Source organism: Pituophis catenifer, unplaced genomic scaffold, assembly GCF_029215685.1.
Source record: "Pituophis catenifer annectens isolate HBS135680 unplaced genomic scaffold, rPitCat1.0.hap2 SCAF_2, whole genome shotgun sequence".
NCBI lineage: Eukaryota > Metazoa > Chordata > Lepidosauria > Squamata > Colubridae > Pituophis > Pituophis catenifer.
Window position 1 is genome coordinate 28,296,015 of NW_027256882.1, and position 11,679 is coordinate 28,307,693.

The following is an 11,679-nucleotide window of genomic DNA, read 5'->3' on the forward strand; positions in this document are numbered from 1 at the left end:
TCTTAAATCTCCAAAGGCCTACGCAAGGGTCCCCTTTATAGACTTTAGTTCAGCATTCAATACCATCATTCCGGACATACTTCTAACTATACTAAACCAGCTAGCGCTACCTGAACAGTGGATCAAAAGCTTCCTAACAGACAGGAAGCAGCAGGTGAAGCTAAGCAGAATCACATCAGATACCTGTAGAATTACACAGGGCCCCCCCAAGGATTTGTGCTCTCCCCATTTCTCTTCTCTCTATATACCAATGACTGCATCTCAAATGATCCATCTGTTAAACTACTGAAGTTTGCAGATGATACAACAGAGATTGGTCTCATTCGAGACAATGATGAATCTGCATAAAGATGGGAGGTTGAACAACTAGCCTCGTGGTGTGACTGGAACAACCTGGAACTGAACACACTCAAAACAGTAGAAATCGTGGTAGACTTTAGGAGAAATCCTCCCATACTGCCACTCTTACAATACTAGACAACACAGTATCAACAGTAGAGACCTTCAAATTCTAGGTTCTATCATATCTCAAGACCTAAAATGGACACCTATCATCAAAAAAGCACAACAAAGAATGTTCTTTCTGCACCAACCCAGGAAGCTCAAACAGCCCAAGGAACTGCTGATACAGTTCTAAAAAGGAATTATTGAGTGTGTCTTCTGCACCTCTGTAACTGTCTGGTTTGGTTCTGCAACCCAACAAGACAGACAGAGATTTCAGAGGATAATTAGAACTGCAGAAAAAACAATTACTACCAACCTGCCTTCCATTGAGGACCTGCATACTGCATGAGTCAAAAAGAGGGCTGTGAAAATATTTACAGACCTCTAAACTGTTTCAACTCCTACCCTCAAAATGACACTATCGAGCACTGCACACCAGAACAACTAGGCACAAGAACAGTTTTTTACTGAATGCCATCACTCTGCTAAACAAATAATTCCCTCAACACTGTCAAACTATTTACTAAGTCTGAATTACTATTACTATTAATCTTCCCACTGTTCCGATAACCCATCTCCTCCCACTTATGACTGTATGACTGTTAATGAAGTGTTGTACCTTATGATTCTTGACAAATGGATCTTATCTTTTTATGTACACTGAGAGCATATGCACCAAAGACAAATTCCTTGTGTCCAATCACACTTGGCCAATAAAGAATTCATTTCCATTCAATCCTATCCTATCGTATCCTATTCTCAGTCATGGAAAGTCTCCAGGGATTATCCAGACCGACCATTGAGTTACATCTTGGTTTCTCCACATGCCAGTCCTGATCTGCTCCTGGTCATCGAGTATCCTTCAAAGGGATCAGATGCAATGTGATCTACTAAAAAACATTGTAACCTGTCTTTTTGAATCTTGTTGGTGAAATGAAAGATCTTGGAATTCTTTGGTGTCTTCCAATCCCAGCAAAATCAGGATAATCCATCTACATAGCTAAAATATCACTTTCACTGATAGAAATAATGTTCCCCTTTAATTGAAGGAATTTTTGAAACAAATTAAGGAGTCCTGGGAGAGAAGTGAAAGAACAGGAAAGGTCTCCCATGTGTTGGGAAGAGAGCGTTGCATTACATTGTCCCAATGTTTACAGAAATGCTGACACTTTCCTTTCCCCCCCTCAAAATCTATTCAGGAGTCTTATGCAATGCTGTTTTAGAAATGAAACATCTACTGTACAATTTTTTTCCTCACATTTCCCTACCAAGGGGGGAACCACCAAAGTATCAATCCCTTGGTTCTGCTCACACCTCCCAGCCATCAAAGACTAACAAGGAGGAACCTCCAAGCGAAGGAGATCACAACAGGAGTTGCGAATGAACCTGGAGATCCTGTACTCAAAAACACAATCCCTTTTCTCAACTCAGTATTCCTATAGCTCTTCTCCATGAAGGTCACATGCAAGGCAGAGTAGCCTTTGCGTCTGAAATTTTACACTGCTTTTGTCACTGCCCCAAACTCCCCCAATATATTTGCTATTCATGTGGTTTCTTCCACTTGCGTGCCTCATTCACCACCTGAGCAGACATGCTTGGTGCAATGAATTGTTAGGAAAAGATAAACTATTTCTCTTTCCTCTTGTTTTCTCCTTCCATGAGGACCCACAATCTCTAACTACAGCCTGAGTGCTCTTTTCCCGAAGAGATGCTGCCTGGGAAATTCTGGGGTGGAAAATCTCGAGGATACCCAGGGAGAAAAAGGCTGGTTCTCTGCATGTGGCATTTCTATCATTGATTATGATAAAAATGCAGAGAACACTCCTAAAATGATTTTTGCAGAATTGCACAATTTCTGCAGAAATAAATACCCAGCAACTTCTGCTGCTGATGGCCAGCCAGATAGCCATTATCAAACTAACATGTTCCAATTTTTTCTTTCCTCCTTCCCATCTAATACTATGAAATACTTGATGACAAAAACAATCAAGCAAATTCTTTCTGGTCAAATTGAAGAGTCAAATTCTCAGCTGGACTTAAAATTCAAGCCTTTACACTTATCACTTTAGGTCAGAGGTTCCCAAACTTTTTCAGTCCACCGCCCCCTTGGTACTACAAACTCATCCTCAGTGCCCCCCACCCAGGGGTGGGTTCTACTTAACTTTACTACCGGTTTGCAGTGGGGCCTCGAACGCTCACTTCGCTCACGCATGCACGCACTCTTCTGCACATGCACAGAAGCGTTTTGGTGATGTCGGGGTCGGTGGGCGGGGCCTCCTGCCAGCTTTAGTACCGGTTCTATAGAACTGGGGCAACCCACCACTGCCCCCACCCCCACCCCCTATAAATAGCATTGTTCGGAATAGCGGTTTGCATGACCCACTAAGGAAGACAATAACAGTAAAATACATGGAATACAGCCATTTTGGCCTCCTGAAGCCTTGCCCCGCATGTCCCGTTTTTGTGAAAAACCGGCCCATTTTTTGCAAAAACAGGGTGGGCAGAGCCTTTGGGAGGTCTGCAGGCTGCTCCAATACAAATTTATCCCTGTAACAAAGATAGCTAACACTATTAGTTAACGCTAGAGAAATCCCCTCAATCAACCAATCTAGAGCAGTGATTCTCAGCTGGGGGTTCCTTTTGAAATTGCTGACCACCAGCGAGTGGGAGAAAGCAATTTCACAGAGGAGGGGATGGAGAGGGCTGTGGGATGAATTCACACCCATTCCCAGACCCTCTTGGGATCCACCTGCAGCCCTCCCCTGCCTCCTCAGGCGGCGGAGCGTGTGGGGGGGGGATGCTTTTCAAGAAGTCACAAGGAGGGCTGAGAGCTGGTTTCTGCCCCACAAGTAAGATTTGGTCCAGAACCAACCCCAACATGAAAGTCTTTTATTTGCTCCTTGAACTCCTCTTTGCATTTTTAACAGGTTATAAATTAAATTTCTGATGTTGACAAAATAGCTCATAACTCACCTTTCTAGACAGCTATTATCATGTCTAAAAGCAAGATACTCTTCTCCATCTTTTGTCTGGAGTACCATTTAATCCAGAGCCTTTGAATTCCAGAAGTCCAAATTTAAAGAATGGACTTCTGGAATTAAAGCTCCATTTTTTAGCTAAAACTTAATTCACACCTGTTAGTTTTGCTTGAGCAGTGTGAACAATTGACAGTGTGATCCTCCAAAGGTCTGAAAAATATATCATTGATTTTCCTTTGACATTTAAACTAGATAACCAATGTGAAAAAGTGCATCAAGGAAGGACTGGAAAGCCAATTCATACTGAACTGTATTGGGTTTTCTGTTGTTATTTGAATAAAAGGAAAGGAAATCAAATAGTGGTACCTAGTGTGCAAAAAGAGATGAAATAATGGGTCATTCTCAACACTTGAATTCTCTACACTTAAAATATCTAGAAATTATTATGGTTAAGTGAGTTTTGCCCCATTTTACAATTTTTCTTGCCATAGTTCAAATCAAAGTTCAAATCAATGATTTGATAGTTCAAATCAAAGATTTCTGAGACCAATGTTGAATATTTCAGTAGTCACCAATCCCAGTCTTAAAATGAGTTTAGAATCAGTGGGAGTCACTGATAACAATGAACTACTAGCTACTGATTATGAGTCCAGTCCTGCCTTCCTTTTCCTTCTGTCCAAGTTTTGCAAGTACTGTTTCCAGGTATACGTTTTATTCCAAAGTATACAAAAGTATACTTTTATTACAAAGTATACAAAGTATACATTATTGTTAGGAAAAAATGGGTCTTCCAAGCAATTTTAAAAGCATGTCAGAATGACTCTGCTCTCAGCCCCCCTTGTGGCTCCTTGAAAAGCATCTCACCCCCACATATGGAAATGAAAAGAATAAGCTTAAAAATCCTAGCCTTTTAAAATTGAAAATATGGAGAATTGGGAGGATGAATATGAGAGACTAAGGGAGATGTTTCAAAAAGTAAGGGAGGCATTTAAGGGAAATAAAGAAGCATATATTAGAAGATCCATTGATATCGGGACCGTGTCTGACCCAGGAAATAGAAAAATATGGTAAGGTGGCGGGATTAAAAGTCAATAGGGAAAAAACTAAAATTATTGCCAAAAATCTGACAGTAAAGCAAGGGAAAGAATTAGAAGCGAATTTGGGGTTCCAAACTGTAAATAAACTAAAATATCTAGGTATTATTATATCAGCCAAATGCTCCACAATCAAAGAAGACAACTATTTGAACCTTCTCAAGAGAACAGGTCAGGATCTAGAGAAGTGGAAGAACATGCAGATATCCCTACTAGGTAGAATAGCAATTATAAAAACTTACGTACTCCCAAAATGGATATACCTATTCTATACAGCACCAGCTAGATTGGATAATAATTTTTTTAAAAAACTAAACTACTATGTCCTTAAATTCCTGCTAGAGGGTGAAAACTGAGAGGAGCATAACGGGCCTAGGACCGGAGAAGAAAGACCCCCTCCCGGGATATCTTGGCAGCTGTAGAGGACCTGGAGGCCCCCTGTGACATCCTATGGAGGCTGGGGTTCGGATTTGTTATCCCGGAAGAACTGAACTATCTGAGGAATGTAGGGCTGGGGGGGCGACAGAGGAGTTTTCCGTCACATAGATACCAGCCCTTTTCTCCTCCCCCTCCCAGGTACTGTGTCCGCTTAAATGGGCTTATTATTCGCCCTAATTGAGGGAATTTTCTCTCTCCCCCCCATTTTCTTCCCCTCTTCCTTCTTCCCCTTCCCTTCTTTCCCTTTTTCATCGGGACTTACTCGAATATGATCTTGAGTATAAGACTTTGCCAAGGATTTTCCATCTTTGCCCCTGGCGTGACTCATAGACTGACTGATAGACTGATAAATCTTTCTTCCGACCATGATCAGCCAAACTGATGCAACTGTTGAGGGGTCCTCTATTACATCATGACTCTTGTCTGTGGGAGAACTTTTTCAATCTACGGCCCCGTGGGGTTCCGCCGTGAGAGGGTGGGCCGGAGGTCGCCCCCATTGGAGGAGATAATTTAGGACCCTCCTGCTGTTGTGGGAGGACAGTTGAGATACCAACAGCACATCGATGAACAATTGGCTGTGTTACATCTTTTGTGAAGTCCCCTGTCTGAGCTTTGGGCCTCCATCACTGCATTTTGGAGATGTATACGACTGCAGATCTTCTTGCGCTGCGAGATTCCCCCTTCTCGCAGATGTGGCCCTCCTCACTATCGAGGGCCCACCTCAAGGAAGGGTTTTGGGACCCAGAGAGGTGGCATGTGAAAACGAGGGGATTGAGGGTTTTTTTAATGAAATTTTTAGTCAAATTTTTAAGGGGTCCCAGGGAGGGGGAGGGTCAGATTGGAATTCGGGCTGTGGGTATGGGGGATAACCCACAAGGGGGAGGGTCGGGTCTGGCAGTGAAGCGTGGCGTGGGGGATGGGGGACCCGGGATCAAGGGGGGGGGGGTTAGAGCTTGTCCGGATAGTTTTTTGAACATCAGTACTGTAGGTGGGAGGGGTAGATATGGCGGGAGCAGGGGGCCATATCGTGTTAGGGGAGTGCGCACTCGCTGTCTACGAGCGGTGGTGTGCTCCGGCCCCCAAGGCTCTACTCGCTCCTCAGGTTGCATGGACCCTCAGGACCCAGGCCTTCAGCTGATGCTGTGCAATGCCAGGTCCGTAGTAAATAAAGCCCCCCTCATCTGTGATCTTGTTCAGGAGGGGGGTGCGGACCTGGCAGGTATCACAGAGACCTGGTTGGGCCAGGAGGGGGGGTTCCCCTCGTTGAAATGTGTCCGCCAGGTTTCCAAGCATTCCATCAGCCGAGGTCACAGGGGAGGGGCGGGGGGGGGTAGCGGTTATCATTAAAGAAGGTCTGAGACCGAGGGAGGCCACTGTTCCTCAGACGGCTGGCTGTGAATCCCTTTTTGTGAAATGGGGTCATGGGGTTCAGATGGGTTTGCTGATCACGTACCTGGCTCCCTGCCACGTGGCAACAGCCCTGCCCGAGCTACACAACGTCATCGCCGCGGTGGCGGTTGATACCCCTAAGCTTATGGTCATGGGGGATTTCAACCTGCCGTCCGTGGGTGAGACGTCGGAGATGGCTCGGGAGTTCATGGCTTCCATGACAGCTATGGACCTGACCCAGTTAATTCATGGCCCTACCCACACAGGGGGAAACACGCTGGATCTGGTTTTTGTCTCTGGACAGTGGTTGAGGGATCTTGATATAGGAGATATAGTTACTGAACCCTTGTCATGGTCAGATCACTCTCTCCTTCGTCTCGACTTTCGAACCGCTGCACCCCGCTGCAGGGAGGCGGAGCCGGTAAGATGGTTCCGCCCCAGGCGCCTGATGGAACCTGACAGATTCCAGATGGAGCTTGGGCCATTTCCTGAGGTTCTGGCACACGCCTCGACTGGAGACCTGGTGGCGGCCTGGGATAGGGCGGCTGCTGGTGCTCTGGATCGGGTCGTGCCTTTGCGGCCTCTGATCCGGCACCGATCTCAATTGGCTCCTTGGTTTACCGAGGAGCTGAGGGAGTTGAAGCGCCGGAAAAGACGCCTAGAGAGTAGTTGGAGGGCCAGTCTTTCTGAATCTGACCGGACACTAGTAAGATCCCACATTAGGAATTACTTAGTGGCGATAAAAGCAGCGAAATGTAGTTATTTTGCTGCTCTTATTGCATCATCAGATAATCGCCCAGCCGCCCTCTTTAGGGTGACCCACTCCCTGCTCCACCAGGAAGCGCGGGAGGACCCCTTGGAGGGTAGAGCCGAGGATTTTGTTCAGTATCTGTATGACAAAATCACTCAGATTCGGGAAGATTTGGACTCCGACTGGGTAGTCTCAGGGGGAGAGACAGGGGCAGGTCTTGAGAATGTTATCTGGGATGAGTTTGATCCTGTGACCCCTGAGGACGTGGACAGGATTCTGGGTAGACTGAACGCGACCACTTGTTTATTGGACCCGTGTCCTTCCTGGTTAGTACTGGCTTCCCGGGAAGTGACACGAGGCTGGCTCCAGGGGATTATAAACGCTTCGCTGAGTGAGGGCGACTTTCCCACCGCCTTGAAAGAGGCGGTGGTGAGGCCTCTCCTCAAGAAGCCTTCCCTGGATCTGGCAATGTTGGTAAATTATCGTCCGGTCTCCAACCTTCGCTTCGTTGCGAAGGTTGTTGAGAGTGTGGTCGTGCAACAGCTCCCCCAGCACCTGGATGAAACGACGTATCTGGATCCGTTCCAGTCGGGCTTCAGGCCCGGGTACAGCACGGAAACGGCATTGGTCGCGTTGGTTGATGATCTCTGGAGGGCTCGGGACAAGGGGTGCTCCTCTGTCCTGGTCCTGTTAGATCTCTCAGCGGCTTTTGATACCATCGACCATGGTATCATGCTGCACCGGTTGGAAGAGTTGGGGGTGGGAGGCACTGTGTTGCGGTGGTTCTCCTCCTTTCTCTCTGACCGGTCACAGTCTGTGTTGACAGGGGGACAGAGGTCGACCCCGAGGCCCCTCATATGTGGGGTGCCGCAAGGGTCGGTCCTCCCGCCTCTCCTGTTCAACATTTATGTGAAGCCGCTGGGCGAGATCATCCATGGTTTCGGGGTGGAGTACCATCAGTACGCTGACGACACCCAGCTGTACATCTCCACCCCGGATCACCCCAACGATGCCCTTGAAGTGATGTCCCGGTGCCTGGAGGCCGTACAGATCTGGATGGGGAGGAACAGGCTCAGGCTCAACCCATCCAAGACTGAGTGGCTGTGGTTTCCCACGTCCCGATATAGTCAGTTGACGCCATCACTGACTATTGGAGGCGAATCATTGGCCCCCACGGAGAGGGTTCGCAACTTGGGCGTCCTCCTGGATTCACGGCTGTCTTTAGAAGAGCACTTGATGGCCGTGACCGGGAGGATTTTTCATCAGGTTCGCCTGATTCACCAGTTGCGTCTCTTTCTGGATCGGGACTCGTTACGCACGGTCACTCATGCCCTTGTCACCTCCCGCCTGGACTATTGCAACGCTCTCTACATGGGGCTCCCCTTGAGCACCCGGAGGCTCCAACTGGCGTAGAGTGCGGCCGCGCGGGTGGTAATGGGAGCCACATGGCGTTCCCATGTAACACCCCTCCTGCGTGAGCTGCACTGGCTCCCGGTGGTCTTCCGGGTGCGCTTCAAGGTTCTGGTTAACACCTTTAAAGCGCTCCATGGCTTAGGACCCGGGTACTTGCGGGACCGCCTACTACCACCAATAGCCTCCCACCGGCCGGTACGCTCCCATAAAGAGGGGCTCCTCCGGGTGCCGTCAGCCAAACAATGCCGACTGGCGGCCCCCAGGGGGAGAGCCTTCTCTGTGGGGGCACCTACTATCTGGAACAAGCTTCCCCCAGAGATACGGAGGATCCCAGATCTGCGCACCTTCCGCCGCGCCTTAAAGACCTTACTATTTCACCAGGCCGGCCTGGCCTAATTTTCCCCCTCTTTTATAAAAGATTTTTAAAATTTTAAATATCTTTTAGTATTTTATATATTCAATTTTAAATTGGCTTTAAAAGTTTGGGGTTTTAAATTTGTCAGGGCCAAAATTATTTAATTTGATTTTATTCTATTTTTAAATTTTGTATTGTATGTGTTTTTATTGTTTGGCTGTGCACCGCCCTGAGTCCTTCGGGAGTAGGGCGGTATAGAAATCTAATAAATAAATAAAAATAAATAAATTCATTTGGCAAAATAAAAAAACCAGAATCAAACTTAAAATGCTTCAAGAGCTTAAAGAAAGAGGAGGATTTGGTGTTCCAAAATGGGAATACTACTATCAGGCCGCAAATTTAGTCTGGATCAGGGATTGGATATTGTTGAGAAGAAGGAGGTTGTTGATCTTGGAAGGTGAGGGGCTACATCAAGGTTGGCATTATTTTCTTTGGCAAAACAAAATCCCAAAGCACAGGTGCCTTGCAGGACATTATGTGAGGAATATTCTAATTGAGTCCTTGAGGAAAATTAAGGGTAAATTTTACTCTTCAATCCCCTCTTGGCTGGTCCCACTCGAAGCTATAACGTATAGGCCTCTATATAACAAGGAAAATCACCTCTCTTACCGGGAACTTTTGGACCCCCATGGTAGTCTGAAATCAAGAAATGAGTTGGAGTTGCAGGGAAGACAACTGGATTGGTGGGTTTATGCCCAAATTTGCTCGAAATTTAAAAAAGATAGGGAACAAGATGGTATTAATTTGAATCAGCGTGATCTGGACAATATTCTAGGAAAAGAGGACAAAATGTTATCAAGGTTATATAAACTTTTAATAGACTATTGGATAGGGGATGAAATAGTTAAAGACTCTATGATTGCCTGGGGGAGAAATATTGGCTATCCAATTGATATGACAAAATGGGAAGAAATCTGGCTTAAACATATGAAATTCCTGTGGGCAACATCGTACAAAGAAAATGTGTACAAGATGTTGTATAGATGGCACCTTCCACCTGCTCATCTTTCTAAAATGTATTCAAATCTCTCACCAAACTGTTGGAAGTGTGGGGAGATTGGCACCTATTTCCACATGTGGTGGACCTGTTCCAGGACGACTGAATTCTGGAAAATCATACAGGCATGGATCATGGAAATCACAGGTTATAACCTAATTCTGAAACCAGAGTACTATCTATTGAACATTAGGCCAGACAACATAGGCACAAATATATGGTGTCTGTGTGTATTTATCACCACGTCAGCAAGAATATGTTTCGCCCAACATTGGAAGGGGAAAGACCTGCCGGCTGAAGATTTGATTTTGGAGAAAACTTTGGATTATGCGGAAGCCGACAGACTGACTAAAGCATTGAGAGATCAAAAGGACTCCGTATATTTCCAATGTTGGGACAAATGGTACGTTTGGTTGAACAACAGACGTCCAAAAAGTCAAGTATAACCAGGATTATGTTTAATATACGTTAAATCTGACTGAAGCCTACATACCGTAGAAAATGTAAATATCATGTAAAGTTCCTGTCGCGATCATTTGTTTGACTATTTCTTTTTTTTGATGTATTGTTTTAAATAAATAAATTAAAAAAAAAAAGAAGCAGAGAATTGGTTAGCTTGCAAAAAAAAATGAATGAGAAGCAAGAGAAACAAGGAGATAATATTGAAAAGGAAATAATTGGGGAAAAAAGATAAAGATGATTACACTGGGTTCAATAGTGATAGAATAAAAATGGATATGGGAAAATATTTATTTATTTATTTAATTTGGCTTATATGCCGTCCTATCTCCCAATGGACTCAGGCCGGCTGACAATAATAAAATTCACAAAGCCATAATACAAAGTTAAAATCTGATTAGACCCACTAAAATTTAAAACCCTTAAAACCCCATCAGTCCAGGTCGTGGAACTTGAATAACCAAGTTTTTAATTCGCGGCGGAAGGTGCGAGGTCAGGAGCCAACCGGAGCTCCAAGGGGAGTCGATTCCAGAGGGTGGGCGCACCCACAGAGAAGGCTCTACCCCTGGGGGGCCGCCGGCCAACACTGTCTAGCCAACGGCACCCTGACCAGGCCCTCTCTATGGGCGTGGACCGCGCGATGAGATGTCATTGCTGGCTGCAGGTAGTCCGCCAAATATCCTGGGCCTAAGCCATGTAGGGATTTATAGGTCATCACCAGCACCTTGAATCTCACCCGGAGGGCAACCGGTAACCAATGCAAGTCGCGCAGGAGGGGTGTAACATGGGAGTATCGGGATTCTCCCATCACAACCCGCCCGGCTGCATTTTGCACCAGCTGAAGCCTCCGAGTGGCCCTCAAGGGCAGCCCCATGTAGAGAGTGTTACAGTAGTCAATATGTGAGGTGACTAGTGCATGAGTAACTGTGCGTAGGGCATCTCGGTCCAAATAGGGACGCAACTGGCGCACCAGACGAATCTGGGCGTATGGCCCCCTGGTCATGGTCATTATATGATCTTCTAGACTCAACCGTGAGTCCAGGAGGACACCCAAAATACATCTCAAATATGAAGTGAAATAAATGGGGTAAGATTGAGAATGAAAAGTAATAGAGTTAAAATTAAAGGAAAAAAGCTGAAGGGGAGATATAAGAACAGGAAAAAGAAGAAGCTAAAGAAATGGAAAAAAGGGAGGAAAACATCAAGAAAGAGAACTGTGGAGAGACTAAGAAAATGGTTAAGAGTCAGTCCAAAAGTTAATTTGTTAATAAAGAGAAGGATGCTAGTTGTAGAAATTATGT

General features: G+C 45.7%; 1 pseudogene; it reads left to right on the top strand.

Moving 5' to 3' along the window:
* Nucleotides 1-11,679, top strand: part of LOC139310043 (zinc finger protein 850-like) — a 218,579-nt pseudogene that overhangs the window by 50,921 nt on the left and 155,979 nt on the right.